Source organism: Meriones unguiculatus, chromosome 6 (genome assembly GCF_030254825.1).
Source record: "Meriones unguiculatus strain TT.TT164.6M chromosome 6, Bangor_MerUng_6.1, whole genome shotgun sequence".
In the NCBI taxonomy this organism is placed as follows: Eukaryota; Metazoa; Chordata; class Mammalia; order Rodentia; family Muridae; genus Meriones; species Meriones unguiculatus.
In genome coordinates, this window is record NC_083354.1 from 37,076,676 (window position 1) to 37,090,637 (window position 13,962).

Below are 13,962 nucleotides of genomic sequence, written 5' to 3' on the forward strand. Positions count from 1 at the left end.
GCTTACACTTCCACATCACTCTTCATCATTGAAAGAAGTCAAAACAGGAACTCAAACAGGGCTAGAACCTGGAGGCAGGAGCTGATGCAGAGGCCATGGAGGGTGCTGCTTACTGTCTTGTGCCTTATGGCTTGCTCAGCCTGCTTTCTTATAGAACCCAGAATACCAGCCCAGGGATGGCACCACCCACACTGGGCTAGGCCTCCCCCATCAATCACCAATTAAGAAAATGCTCTACAGCCTTGCCTCCAGGCTGATCTCATGGAGGCATTTTCTCAACTCTCTCAAGAGGCTCCCTCCTCTCAAATGACTCTATCCTGTGTCAAAACTAGGCAACACACTAAGTGATTTTAGGTTGTACCTAGCTGACAGTTAAAACCAATAATAACCAGTAAAGTTATTGTTTTCTGCATGAAAAAATGAACTCTGCTTCAGAAGGTGGTTCAAGATGTGTTATGTTGACTGGGGTAAAATGGTGTGTGAAGCACTTGATGTGCAAAAATGATAGATAGATAGATAGATAGATAGATAGATAGATAGATAGATAGAAAAAATTAAAGTATTCCTGCAAGTATTGAAGACTAGTGTTTAGATCCCCAACAGCTATGTAAATTCCAGCACAGGCGGCAGAGACAGGAATCCAGGAGCAAGCTGTCTGGCTAAACTAACCAAATTGTCGCAAACAGGCATAAATACACATAAAATCTTAAAAAAAAAAAAAAAAAAAAAAAACAAACACACGATGTGACATATTCTTACAAGACCACACAGCCACCTTACAGGCAAGGGAAGGACTGAAAAGCCGATGGCAGTGTGTGTTTGTGTGTGTGTGTGTGTGTGTGTGTGTGTAAGATCAGTGAAGGCCTGAGCTTGAACAGGAGCCAGGAGGCCCGAGAGGCAGGAAGCTGCTAGGACAGGCAGGCCCTAGACCCTCTCCTCTAACAGCATTCCAAGCTGCTCCACCCCGCCCTCCTTCAGAGGCCTCTGCTGAATCCAGATGCGACTGTTCATGACCCATGAACACATTTGATGAATTTGCTTCTCAGTCAAACTTCAGGACACAATAAAAGACGCTTGACAGAAAATCCAATTAAGTATTCAAAGGATTGCCAGGGCCAGGAGAGACCCAAATAGCTACTCTTTTGTCGCCAGCTCTGGTCCCTCCTCGTTGCCATTTAAATTCCAACCCAATCACCTGTAGCAGCTATCCGTTCATTTGGACATTTAGTTCCTCAAATGCCAAGGCAACATAAAAAATTTTCCATGTGGCATGAAGGAGTCCCCTAGACTATTCTGTGTTTGCTCTTAAGAGCCACCAACAATTAAAATCTTCCACACATTCCATAATGCAAGATGTGCAAAGCGCATCCAGACATGTTCTCAGGCTCCGTTGTCCTCTGAGCCTGCAATGGACAGCCCAAGCCAGTGTCTCAAAACTGTAACCCCATTCCAACACTCAGGAGGCAGACACAAGAAAACCAGAAGTGCAAGGTCATCCTTGACTATACAGGGAGTTCAAGGCCAGCCTGGGCTACATGAGACCCTGTCTCAAACAAACGAACAAACAAGCCAGCAATAAAATAAAAAAGTCATTATTACACACAAGTCTCAGGGGCACTGTTCCCTGGCCTCAGTGCTGTTCCTGGGGCTTCTTCACTTACATGCTGAGATAATGCCTTGACTTTAGGCCTGCTCTTACTAATGGTGTGAATTCAAACAGCCCTGCATAATTTGTCATCGTTTCATCTTCCTCGTCTGTAATAATGAGGCTATGAATACTGATGCCCTCACAGATTATAGGAAGTATTAAATGATAATAATGGTTTAATAATGCATGCACAAAGTTTATGCTAGTCAAAAATGTGCTCGGTTACATTTCAGTAATAAACAATCCCCACATCTCGGTGTTTTTAACTCAGCAAAGGTTTATTTCTTATTCATGTTTCTCGACCAAATTGGGTCATTAGCTTCTTAATACACACATATCGGACCATGAGAAGGGGATGCAGCAGACATCAGATGTTTTTTAAAGATTCACCCAGAAGTGACTGAGATGGGTGCTGCTCATCACTTTTTTGGTCAAAATACGTCATCTAGCAACACCAAAATTCTGAGAAGGTAGGGAAATACAACCTTCCTGAGCCCCTGGAAAGAAAGAACCCCCCCACACACACACTTTTGAATAGTCCCAGTGGACATCAAGGCATAAGAGCACAAGAGCCCTAATGATTGCTGCTCCTGTTATTGTCAACATCAGTGACCTCATGACATCAATGACTGCACATCAGATTTAGAAAAGGTCCAAAGAGTCTCCATGACGTACCATTTGCTTATTCACTCTATATTTACTGTTAATTACTTTTTATTGAGGGCTGTTATGTAAGAATTCCCGTAGCCTCTCATTAATGTAGGAAGAGAAAATGTTTGGAAGAAGAGAGAATGAGAGAGAGATAAGAGATGGTAATAAGAGTGATATGATCAAAATACAATAAATGCATGTATGCAAAAAATACATTTTTAAATTTTTTTTTGAAACTAAGGAAGAGTCTGATCTCCTAGGTTTTCAGGAGAAAGCCTCTAAACCTTGCAGTGCCTCAAATGACAAGGACGTCTACCATTCATGGTGGGCTCCTGGCTACACCCGACTTTGTGTGATGAGCTGAGAGGTGTTAGGATTCCCCATGGCTTCTGTGTAGGAACAGACTGTACTAGAAAGGCCTAACTTGTGATTGGAGGCCCAGGCAATGAGCCACATGTCAGCACAGTGTTCAGGGAACAAGCCAGGGAAGCTGGAGATTCATTGCAACCTCATGGCCAGTGAGTCAACCCTCATGCCTCGGTAAGGAATCCTCTAGAAATTCCGAGCACCAAAGCACTGTTGATGATTATAAATCACCATGTAACATAGCTGTCACGCCCCGGCTCTGGAGGTCAATGACATACAAGTTCCATGTTGGGGACCTTTCTGGAGTTTATCCGATAGGTCTCTTCTTCCTTATAATAAAACTAGAACTGTTAGCATGGCACTTTCTTGAGTTCTGTGGGTCATTCCAGCTAATTATAGAACACTAGGAAACGGTGGAGACCCTTCATCTGGAACCAGTCGGTCAGAATGATGGGTGGCCGAGGAACAGAGCTCTCACTGCTGTCAACATGAGGGTGATCTTGTTAGAGATGGCCTTTAGCTTTGTGAAATCTGTGCTGAGTCAGGTATATAACATAGGAATTGTATTGCCAGAGTTGAATGCATGCCAAGCACTAGAGGTACAGAGATTAATAAAATCAGCACGGCTTCTGTCCTACGGATTGCAGAGTCACTGGGAGGAAGCCTATGTTTTATATGACATAATAAAACTACCGTGGCAAAGAGCATACTTTTAATATGGGAAAAAAATAGAAGACAGGCATTGTAAGAAAGAATAATTGGCCACAACTGCATGCCTTCATTCTAAATTTTGCTCAAGCATGATTTTATTTAGATCAAGACTATATTCACTGCTAACATCTAAAGTTTAAGGTTTACCCCAACATCTAAACTTCTAGCTTCACTTGAAAGTAGTGATTTAATTATTTTATATTCTGGGAAATCTATTTCCATTTACCCCAGTAGAGACAACAACAACAGACCTAAGAAATTATTCCACCCATGTCTGACTTGATGAATCACTGCACTTGCTGTGGTGACTTACAAGAAAATGGATGACTCAGGCACCTGTGTCACCAAAACTCCCCTCCAGCACTGGAGACACACGATAATTATATCACTGGTGTCCCTCGCTTCTGTCGACTTTCTGTTTCCTATATACTATAGCACCCTCCCCCCGAAGACAATGGGCAGTTGAAGGGACAAGATTGCGTGCAGCTTCAGCGACAGGTGGGAGTGAATGTTTGGAATCTCGTGAGGGTCTGATGACCTCCCCACCCAGTGCCAATTAGGGACTATATGTGGGCTGCTCTTAAGAGGGTTTCATGCAGGCAGCAGAGCCACTCTGACTTTCAGATGGCAATGGACATGTCATGGCCAAGGACAGAGGTCTGCACCTAGGCAACCAAGTGCTCCCTCGTAGCTGCCTTCTAAGGGGAGCACGTATGCTAGAAACGCCTTCCATCATACAAAACCATTGTCAATCCTGCCTTTGGACCCTTCTTTCTCTCAGATGAGTTGACACGTTTCTGCCCAAGGAAATTTGCCAGCTGCATTGCAGAGGCGAAGAACCGAATCGTATCTTCTGCTGGGGCAGCAGAGTTGGTGATGGGGTGTCAGAGTGTAGACAGGCTTTCCTAGCATTTTAGGGTAGAGCACCCAAGGATGAAGCTACTTAAAAACCTTCAGAAATCTAGAGTACCTGAAATACCAAGCCAGAAACACATGATGTCAATCCCCGTGAGACCAGACACTTGACAGCACTAGAGGAAAGCTATCACCGGAGAGTGGAAAGATGATTCGTTGACAGCAGGTCTCACTTGGCCACACTGAACACACAGGAAATAATGGGAAATGGGGATGGAGCTAAATCAATCTAAGAGTGAAGCCTCTTAGCTGAATGGCAATTGGCAAAGTTTGCCTGTAATTTGGGCTGTCACAGCTCAGAGGTTACTCTCACAGCTAGTAGGTAGAGCAGAATCTTTTAAACATCCTAGAATACAGCTGGGCACGGTGGCAATTAATCTCAGCACTAGAGAGGCAGAGACAAGTGGATCTCGTTGAATTTGAGGCCAGCCTAGTCTACATAGAAAGTTCCAAGCCAGCAGAGCTACATAGTGATATTTGTCTACAAACAAATAAACACCCTACTATGCACACACAATATCCCCAGAGACTCACCAGTGAAAATATGCCTACTATAAGGCTAAGAACCCTCAACCTAAAGTCATCCATGGGAGAGATTTGATTTGACTCATAAAAAAATGTAACCACTTTCCAGAACAGTAACCAATACTCTTTAAGGAGAACAAAAGGCCTGGTATTCAACGAAAATCACAATATTTGTTATTCAGTCAAAAATTATTAGGCTTACTATGAAGTAAGAAAATGTGACTGAAGCCAAGAAAGAAATAAAGTGAGAAATAAAAGATAGGACTGAATTCCAAAGACGTCCAAGCAGCTGTATATACACACACTGGTACTACAGTCAGGAACTGAACAAGCAAAGTGCCTGTGGAAAACAGTCAGCAAAAGCGTATCTAAGTGGAGTCAGAACTCGAGCAACAGGAAGGATCAGTAAGGTGATGACCATGCTGAGGGCCGGGATGGGACTTCTAGGGGCAGCCCTTTACTGAGTGAGCCATCTCCCTGGAAGCCCCTCATCTCTGTTTCGGCAGGTGTGTCTCATGATCCTGGTGCAAGCAGAACCACCGGCCGGCATCAGGAGCAGCATGGTCCTGCGCCTCAGGATGCTCTGGGAATCCGTCTTCTTGGCTGGTCACTACCAAAACCCGCTTCCGTCCTCTTAATCTTGTGTGTGCCTAACTGCACATGAGTGTGGTCTTGTGCCTTAAGGTAGGTGTTAGTCTGAGACGGAAGAAGCAGCAGCAGGCTGCTGTATCACACACGGCAAAAAGTCACACAGGCGGTGCAGGCAAAGGCAACCATAAAACAACGTTACCCTGGAAAGAGGCATCGCACCATTAGCCTCTGTCCACACTGAAATACTGTCTGCATATCTATGAAGGAAACAGAATCCACTGTTGAACATCTGCTTGGATAAAAGCTCTGTGCATGGCATGACAGGTATTTGTAACTGTGTCTTTGTTTTATCTTATTGTAAAGGTTGTTTAAGAAAAACAGCTGTATTGTCTATCTCTTAGACATATGAATTTATTTTTTTGTTTATTTTTCTTTTCCTGGCAGAGTCCCATGCAACCTGAACTGGTCCCAAACTCTCAGTGCAGCTAAGGAGAATCTTGAACTCTGATCTTCCTGCCCCTAACTTTTAAGTGTAGCATTACAAGTATGTGCCATCGTGCCAGTTTAAATAGAGCTCAGGATTGAACTCATATGTACTAGGCAGGTATTTTATCAGTTTAACTATATCCCTAGCGAATCATCTATCTATCTATCTATCTATCTATCTATCTATCTATCTATCTATCTATCTATCTATCTATCTATCTCTATTTTTATGGTCCTGAATTTATGGTGGATGCCATACACATGCGGTACCTGTGAAGGTCAGAAGACATCAGATCCCCTGAAACTGGAGTTATAGATAGTTGTGAGCCAGTGTGGCTGCTGGGAATTGAACGCAGGTCCTCAGGAAGAGTAGCCAGTAGCCTTAAATGCTGAGCGACCTCTCTGGTGCCACCATCTTGCCATTCTTAACAGACACCTCAGTTCTAACAAGTTGTTTGGGGGAAGGATGCCAGTGGGGAAAGGGGGCCACAAACCACCCACTGTTTCTTCCTCATGAATGAGGCATCCTTCAGCAAGTAGGGATGGTTCCAAAGCAGACTCAGCCTGAGCAAAGGTCCCAAGTTCCTTGTGCCACAGGCCTTCATGAATTCCATCCGACAGGCGTGCCACATTGTCTTCACTATGGATGGCCGAGAGTCTCACCTTCCCAAGCCATGGGAGACAAGATTGTCATCCCAGTGAAGCCACTGCTGAGACCTAACTGGAGATCTTTATTTCAGATCACGGCTCAGAAGGCGCAGTCCACTAGAGCAGGGCAGCCATGGCGGAGGGCCGCATGGTGCACAGAGGTTTGAGTTTATAGTGTGACCTGCCTGTATCGCCTCACACCAGGAAGCAGAACCAGGCCCAGGTTATAACCTCTATGTTTCACCCCCTGTGAGCCACTTCCTCCAGTGACCCCTCACATCTTAAAGGTTTGGCAACCTCCCAAAACAGCACCACCAGTTTGGGAGCAAGGGCTCAGATATATAAAATGATAGAAGACTTTCGGGACCATAATATCATGCTTGTTTGCTTACTTAATTACAACTTTGGATCTCTCTCTTTCAATCTCTCTCTCTCTGAGTAATATCATGCTATATAGCATATATCTAGGATCCCAAGATATTAACTTACATATGTACTTATATATAATACCAATTCTGGGCCACTAAATATTTCTCAAAAGGATTTTTTTTAATGTAGAAAAGACAGCCCATCCTATGATTTTCCCCAGACATTCTTATTAAAGAATATTAAGCTGTTTTCAATGTTTTCCTAATCATAAATAATGCAGCAGCAGCTATCTGGGCATATAAATCTCTGTCTGCACTTTTGACTATTTCCTTAAGATAAATTGCTAAAGAATAAATAATTGGATAAAGGGGAAAGGCAGGCTTTTTTTTTTTTCCAAGCTTGTTTCTCCTGACATAAAAACTCTGCCCCGGGCAGTGCTCCCAGCCCTGGCCATGTTGTTCTCAGGGGACCCTCAGCAAGGCCTGCAGTCTGTTTTGGTTGTCACGACTGGTAGGATGGGTGTGTTTGACATATTGCAGGTAGAAGGCAGAATGCTACCAAAATGTCCCCCCAGGGACCAGGTAGTCCCATGGTGAAAGACAACAGCCCATGATGGTCCGTTTGGATTGTTGTCTTGTAGAACCCAGAGTTTCACTGAGGGATCAGTGAGGGGTTTTTTTGTTTGTTTGTTTGTTTGTTTGTTTTAGTTGGTTTCATTGAGACGGGAAGACCCGCCCTCACTGTGAATGACGAGGGGGCAGTGTGCTTGCTGATTCATTGCGCTCCGCCCTTCACTGAGGTGTGATGGCTGTGATGGGTGTGACGAGCCGGCTGCTCTGATTTCCTGCCTCGCTTCTCTACGGCGATACCATAACCTGGAATTGTGAGCCAAATAACCCTTTTCTCCAGTAACTTGCTTTTATCACAGAAACGGGAAGCAAAACTAAGGCAATTCCCCAAATGTCAGTAGTACAAGGTTGAGAGTCCCTGTGCTAGAGACACGCCCTTTAAAATCAGGGCCAGAACTGGGTGGCCCCTGTCCCCAGGGTCCACGCCTCTCGATTTCCTCAAAATAAGGGTAACAGATAAAAAAGGTAGGGAATTACTGTCAAGAAGACAAAATTATCCTCTGGTTAATTCAATGAGTAATTCCTCTCCCCGCCCCCACAAGTTCTTTATAATACGCTTTAATAAAAAATTTATTAAAAAGAAAAATTAAATAAAAGGATAAGTTTAAAAAGAAGATGAAATTATCAATATTTCAAAACATGTAATTGTACATTTTAAATAGGACTAACTAAAAAAAAAAAGAAAAAAGAACAATAAAAGAAAAAGTAATTGCCCGAGCAGCAGCTGCTCCCCTGTTCTTTCCCAATAGCTAACAGCACACAGGAAAGCCTGGCCGTGAGGCACGCACATGCATGCACGTGGTGACTGAGCTGAGAACTCACTGAGAAGCTCCTGGGTCCCCAGGGCTATTCCAGATGCTAATAATACAACAGAAAATCAGGAGCAAAGTCACTTAGGCCATGAGGCGCACCTTTATATGAAAAACAGGAGAAAAAATCGAGTCCACCATGGATGAACAGAAAGTGTGACGTGGTGACAGGGTGCTATGCGTGTCTGTCCTGTTAAGAGTATCTCTTGTTCTCAGAAGCACTGAGCAGAGAGTAGCAGGTTTTGAAACAGGTTTTCAAAGGACCCATATGGCTAACTTGCTAAGAATAGACTCTCTAGGTTAAAAAAAAAAAAAGTGGAAGCAGGTGGCAGAGAGACCCGACAAGGCCAGGCAGACCATTGCAAGGATTTTGGATTTGACACTTTGAAAGATTCGAGGCACTCCACAAGAATTTTGAGCAAAAGTATAAATGTGGTTGGACTCTGACTTGAAATGGAGTAGCCCAGCTTCTGTGGAGCATTGGGGCTCTGGCGGAAACGCTCAGGCTATTGTGTAAGAAGCCCAGGAAAGAAGCTGAGCCGATTGCAGAGACAGAAGACTCCTGTGCCAGGAGAGTTCTGGGTGGTAGCACACACCGGAAACCCAGCGCTCCAGGCGGGAGGAGCACTCGGGCCAGCCTGGCCTACGCAGCACTGCTTAGTCTCAAGCAAGAGCGCAAGCAAGGATTACAGCCCTTCTCTGCCTCTTCCCTAGCCGCTTCTTTGACAGTACAGACAGAGAGGTCAGAAAGTAATACTTCTTTCCTTTCTCTCAGCCTGAAAAAGATCAGCTTTGAGGGCTGCAGAGATGGCTCAGTGGCTAAAGGCACTTGCTGCCAGTCCAGAAGATCTGAGTTCAGTCCCCGGAACCCACACTGTAGAAGGAAAGCCCCGACTCCCACAAGTTCCACTGGCTTCCACACTTGAGTTGTTACATCATGTACAAACATGAAGAAAAAAATGAATAATAAAGTTTTATTTGTTAAATAATTCTTTCAAACAAACTTCAGTAATAAATTTCCTAGACCCCATAGGAGTGTCTTTGAATCAGAGAAGATTAAATGACCTGACCCTCAGAATTTAAAGAAAGGCCAGACCTCCCAGCGGGGTTGCTGCCAGCTTCCACAGCCATCTTGGGTCATTCCTGGGGATCCATTTATTTGTTAGCCCTAATGACTAGAGCAATTTATTCCTGAGGCTTAAAAAAAAAAAAAAAAAAAAAAAAAAGCACAGACTTACAAGAGCTTTTGGCTCTGGCCGGTTCCTTCATGAATCCTTTTCAACAGCTCCGGGTCCTGCTTGTTCATTAACGTCTGACCCCAATAGGTCATACAGAAGAAAAGAATTCCATCGTCCTCTAGACTGACACCTTGACATGACTCAGAGGATGGCGTTTCTGAAATAAGGACAGAAGCCAAACCACAAAAGGCTTCATCAACTCTGATTCAAAGAAGATGGGACCAGTGAGCAAGCTGAACACATACCATAATGATTCTTTTCAAGGACCTAAAAAGTCTTTCTTTGGCTTTAGTGGCCGTTTTTGAAAACTGAAGCAGCTGTCTATCTTTTCATTATGTTACATATTTTGACTTAGTGGCTATCGTTTTTATGAGGGCTGAATTTGGTAACCTGTGATTGGAGGTTTATGGTTAGCCAAGTGGTTATCACAACTGAAGGCATGATGGGAGGATCCCACAGAAGCACAGACTCTTGAAAACACAACTTGAAAACAGAGAAAACACAACTCTTGAGCCACATATTTCGGGTCCAGGGCAACACAAAGGAAAGTGGCCTGTACTCAGGACACCTCCAACCTTGGATGGAGATAGTGGATACAGACAGACTTGTGGGGTGTTGGTACAGGTGGAAGCCTAGTCTCCCAGACTAGGCAGAAGAAGAAAGTGGACAAAAATGCCAGGCCTTAGGAAGTACAGACAAGCCCGTCTCCCTGTTGAGGGTCTCAGATCTGAATTTGGTTGCCAACAATTCATTCACAAGGGACAGTAGGCTGGCTATCCTTGAAAAGTTAGTACTGCTGGAACACTGTAGTTTCTGAATGACTGTTCATTGCGTCGGAGACTGTATGAATGGATAGTTGGGTTGATCTGGCTGGACGACTGCACGTTAAGCAGCCAGATGGAAGAGCAGACGGTACTGGCATATTTGCTAGGCTGGCTCACTTCTAAGCCTGTATCCAGGCTCATCCTTGTACTTCAGTTTGACTTGCTGATCTGGGTCAGGGGAGTTGGTACGATCCAGAATCCTATTACCTTCCTGCCAGAAACGGAGATATTCTCAAGAGACCCTTGTATCCCTCTCACTGGCTATTACAGTATTGAAACAATGGCCCCAGAAATAAGAATTTTCCCTAGAAAACTCATGTGGAGAGCAGGAAAACCCCGAAACTGGTGTCAGCCAGAGAAGGAGCTTTCCTCTCAGGAAGAGATTTCACACAGACAGATCACCTTAAGGGATCAGAGACAAGACAGGTGGGACCACACTTCACCTGGACTGCTTAGCTCTGCAAACCTTCGTTCCCCTCTTGAAACCGGAGCCTCATCTCAGGACTCCGAAGAAGGGACTTAGGGCTCATCACTGGACTTCTTTCTTCTTTCATCTTCCCAGTGTGGCTACAGGGAATAAATCTCCTTTCTCTGCATTTCGAGCTAGTTTATTCCCCAACTGGCCTGTTGAGGATGAATGGACAAACCCAACCCAAGCTCTGACCCCAACATCTTCAGTGACATCTTATCTAATGGCTCCATTCACCATGACTCCATAAAACAAACCAAACATTGAATGGATTCGGGTGCATTTGGGGTTTGCCGTCACTTGAATGTGTGGGACCCTCTTTTAAGCTATAGAGCAACTGATAGAGACTTAGGGAAAGACTTCCTGGTCATGAGGGTGGGGCTGGCCCTAGAGAGAAAGAAGAACAGAGCACAGGGACCAAGAATGTTCTGGGTGATGGCTCCTTCACTGCAAAGCAGACACATGTCACTTATCACCAATCACTTTCTTTCTGGACCAAAACTACCGCATACCAGTAAGAGGCAAGTGCCCAGATGGCTGAGCCAGGAGGCAACGTCGAAAGACGCGATCATATTCATTTCCTAATTTGTGCCCTGAATTTTCTTCACATTCTTACTTATATCTGAGCCTAGTGGCTCCCATCCTGTGCCCTGATCAAGCCTTGTATTGGTGACACAGTCTTCCTGGCTGCTCCTGCCTCCCTCAAATGCACCCATCACCAACACCATGGCCTTTCAGATATATCTCATACTTCTCATGAACCACAGATGGCCTTCTCCTTAGGTGCTACTCTGAAATAACAGCGTCCTCTACAAGCCATCTCAGAGAGAGATCTTAGAGAAGCTTTGGCCTTCTTGCCCATGAAAAAGGAAAGTCACCCACATTGCTTTCCCACAAACGATGCTAAAATGAATGGCATGCAGGGAAGTCACTGCAATCGGTTAGCTGCTTTGCAATTATGATGAGCAAGGCTCCAGGAAGCTCCAGACTCATAACCCTGACCAAATAAGAAAATTTGTATTTCCTAAACTCTGAAAACATCGTGCTTCCCCAATACGAAAAAGAAAAACTAGAAAAATGTAAATGGTAGTCAAGCATAACATAAGCTGTAAACTCAAACACTTGGAGAATGGCTAATTCAACACTTTATCATTGCAAAAAAAAAAATCAGATTCCATTTCTCACTGCGTTTTCAGCGGGCTGTGTCTTAGCCTTGCCTGCTCCATAAGCACAGTGACTATCCGGCAGGCACCGCGTTTTAACCCACTTACCACACCGGCTTCCTGTGAGCCACTGCTCCAGCCAGAGCAAAGCTGCAGCTCTGTAAATATTTGCCAAATTAAACTCCTTCTCTTGACACTCATCGGAAATGTGTCTTCTGTGCATGCAGGAAACCTCCACAAATAATAGGAAGCCTAAACGGCTCTGGGCAGTCAGACCTCAGTCACTCAACAGGAAGTTATTAAAAGCATAATATATGTGTAATTCAGAACGCTAAATAATGAGGGATAGTTTTTAAACGAAAGAAGCCATTTACATCCTGAAATACCGTGCGGGGTGGGAAGGATTTGAAAACGGGAGTGGGGGAAAACAGATTTGAACACGAGGTGGAGGGACACAACTCAGAAGCAAATGCTTGAAAATCTCCAAAATATCCAATTATAAGGGAGTGAAGTGGAAGTGGCTCTCAGATTATACTTTACATGGTATGCTCGGATGAAAGCTTTTATCTACACACAGCAGACGTCACAGTGACTGTGCAATCTGTGACAGTCTCCCTGGGAGCCGCTTTCCTGCCTTCCAGGGGCGCCCCCCTTCCAGCCCATTCTGCTCCTCCTACAAAAAAGAGCTCCCTTCTGGTTAGCAAGCCATCCCCCGCACGAGGGAAAAAGGTCAGAGAACAGGCAGGTCTGGCTTGTCCTGGTTCCCACTTTCACAGGTGTCAGCCCCTCATGGTAGGGATCACGTGGAGCAATGGGGCTTGCCGGAAGCCAGGAAATAGGGGGCAACACAAGAGCCTGGAGGAGGCTTCCCCAGCAGCCTGCTCCCTCGCTGGCTCATCTCGGTACCTTTCACCCCTCCCAGTCATATTTTGAGTCCACAGGGAATTAGTTTACTGATTATGTCAGAGCCCTCAGGATCTAATTGTTTCTTAGAAACACGGCTGCAGACACACCCAAAAGAGTGACTAGATAAACTTCAAGCCCACAGGCAAAAGCAACAGGCAGGCATGACTCAGCACTTTCCAGCGTTAATATTTTGTCCTAAAAATTCATGTCTTTTTTTTTTTTTTTTTTTTCTCTTTAGGGGAATACACTCGAATATTCTCAGTGCTATAATTTCTCTCTCATTTCTTCCATTTTCTTTCAATTTCCTTTGCCTCTGGCCTTTCTACCACTGGAATTTTATCTGACCAATGTGGTCCTTTTTATCATTTTCTCTATGCTGTCCAGGCTTTTAGCAAAATGCATTCTCCTGGGTAGTTACAGACTTCGGGGACTCATCTGCTAAGAGCTTCCTAGGGCTACTCTGATAAGGATAAATACATTTTCCTAAAAAAAAAAAAATCAACTTCTACCCAAAGCATTACATTAGGAAGAAAAATAACTTGATGGCATTTACTCCAACCTTCTGGGTATTTTCTTCTTGATGGCCAACTGGGGCAAAAATTAGTAAATGTAGTAGTTGCGAAATGGTCTTTGCCATTAGAGAAAACCACAGCACTTAGCAGCTGTGAGCCTGGGGAGACAGATACCCTTCCCCAGCTCTCCTTTCCTTCTGCAGGGATGGTGAAGAGGCTCTCCGGAACACGCACAGCGCTTCAGGATCTGCCCTGTCCGGCAGTTCTGTTTTCCTTCACCTCCCAAGCCACTTAGTAGGGAGATATCTGTCTCAAGACTGGTCTGGCGTCAACAGGAATGGACATTGACAAGACACCTTGGGGCAGTCTTTGGTTCACACAGCAGCTGTGGAGACGACATTCTCAGTTGCTCCTGTGTAGAAAAAATAGAGCCAGAGGGGTCAGCTCCATTCCCAAATCCCATCTGTGACCTTCCATAGCACCCACAAACCCTGCCTGGAGG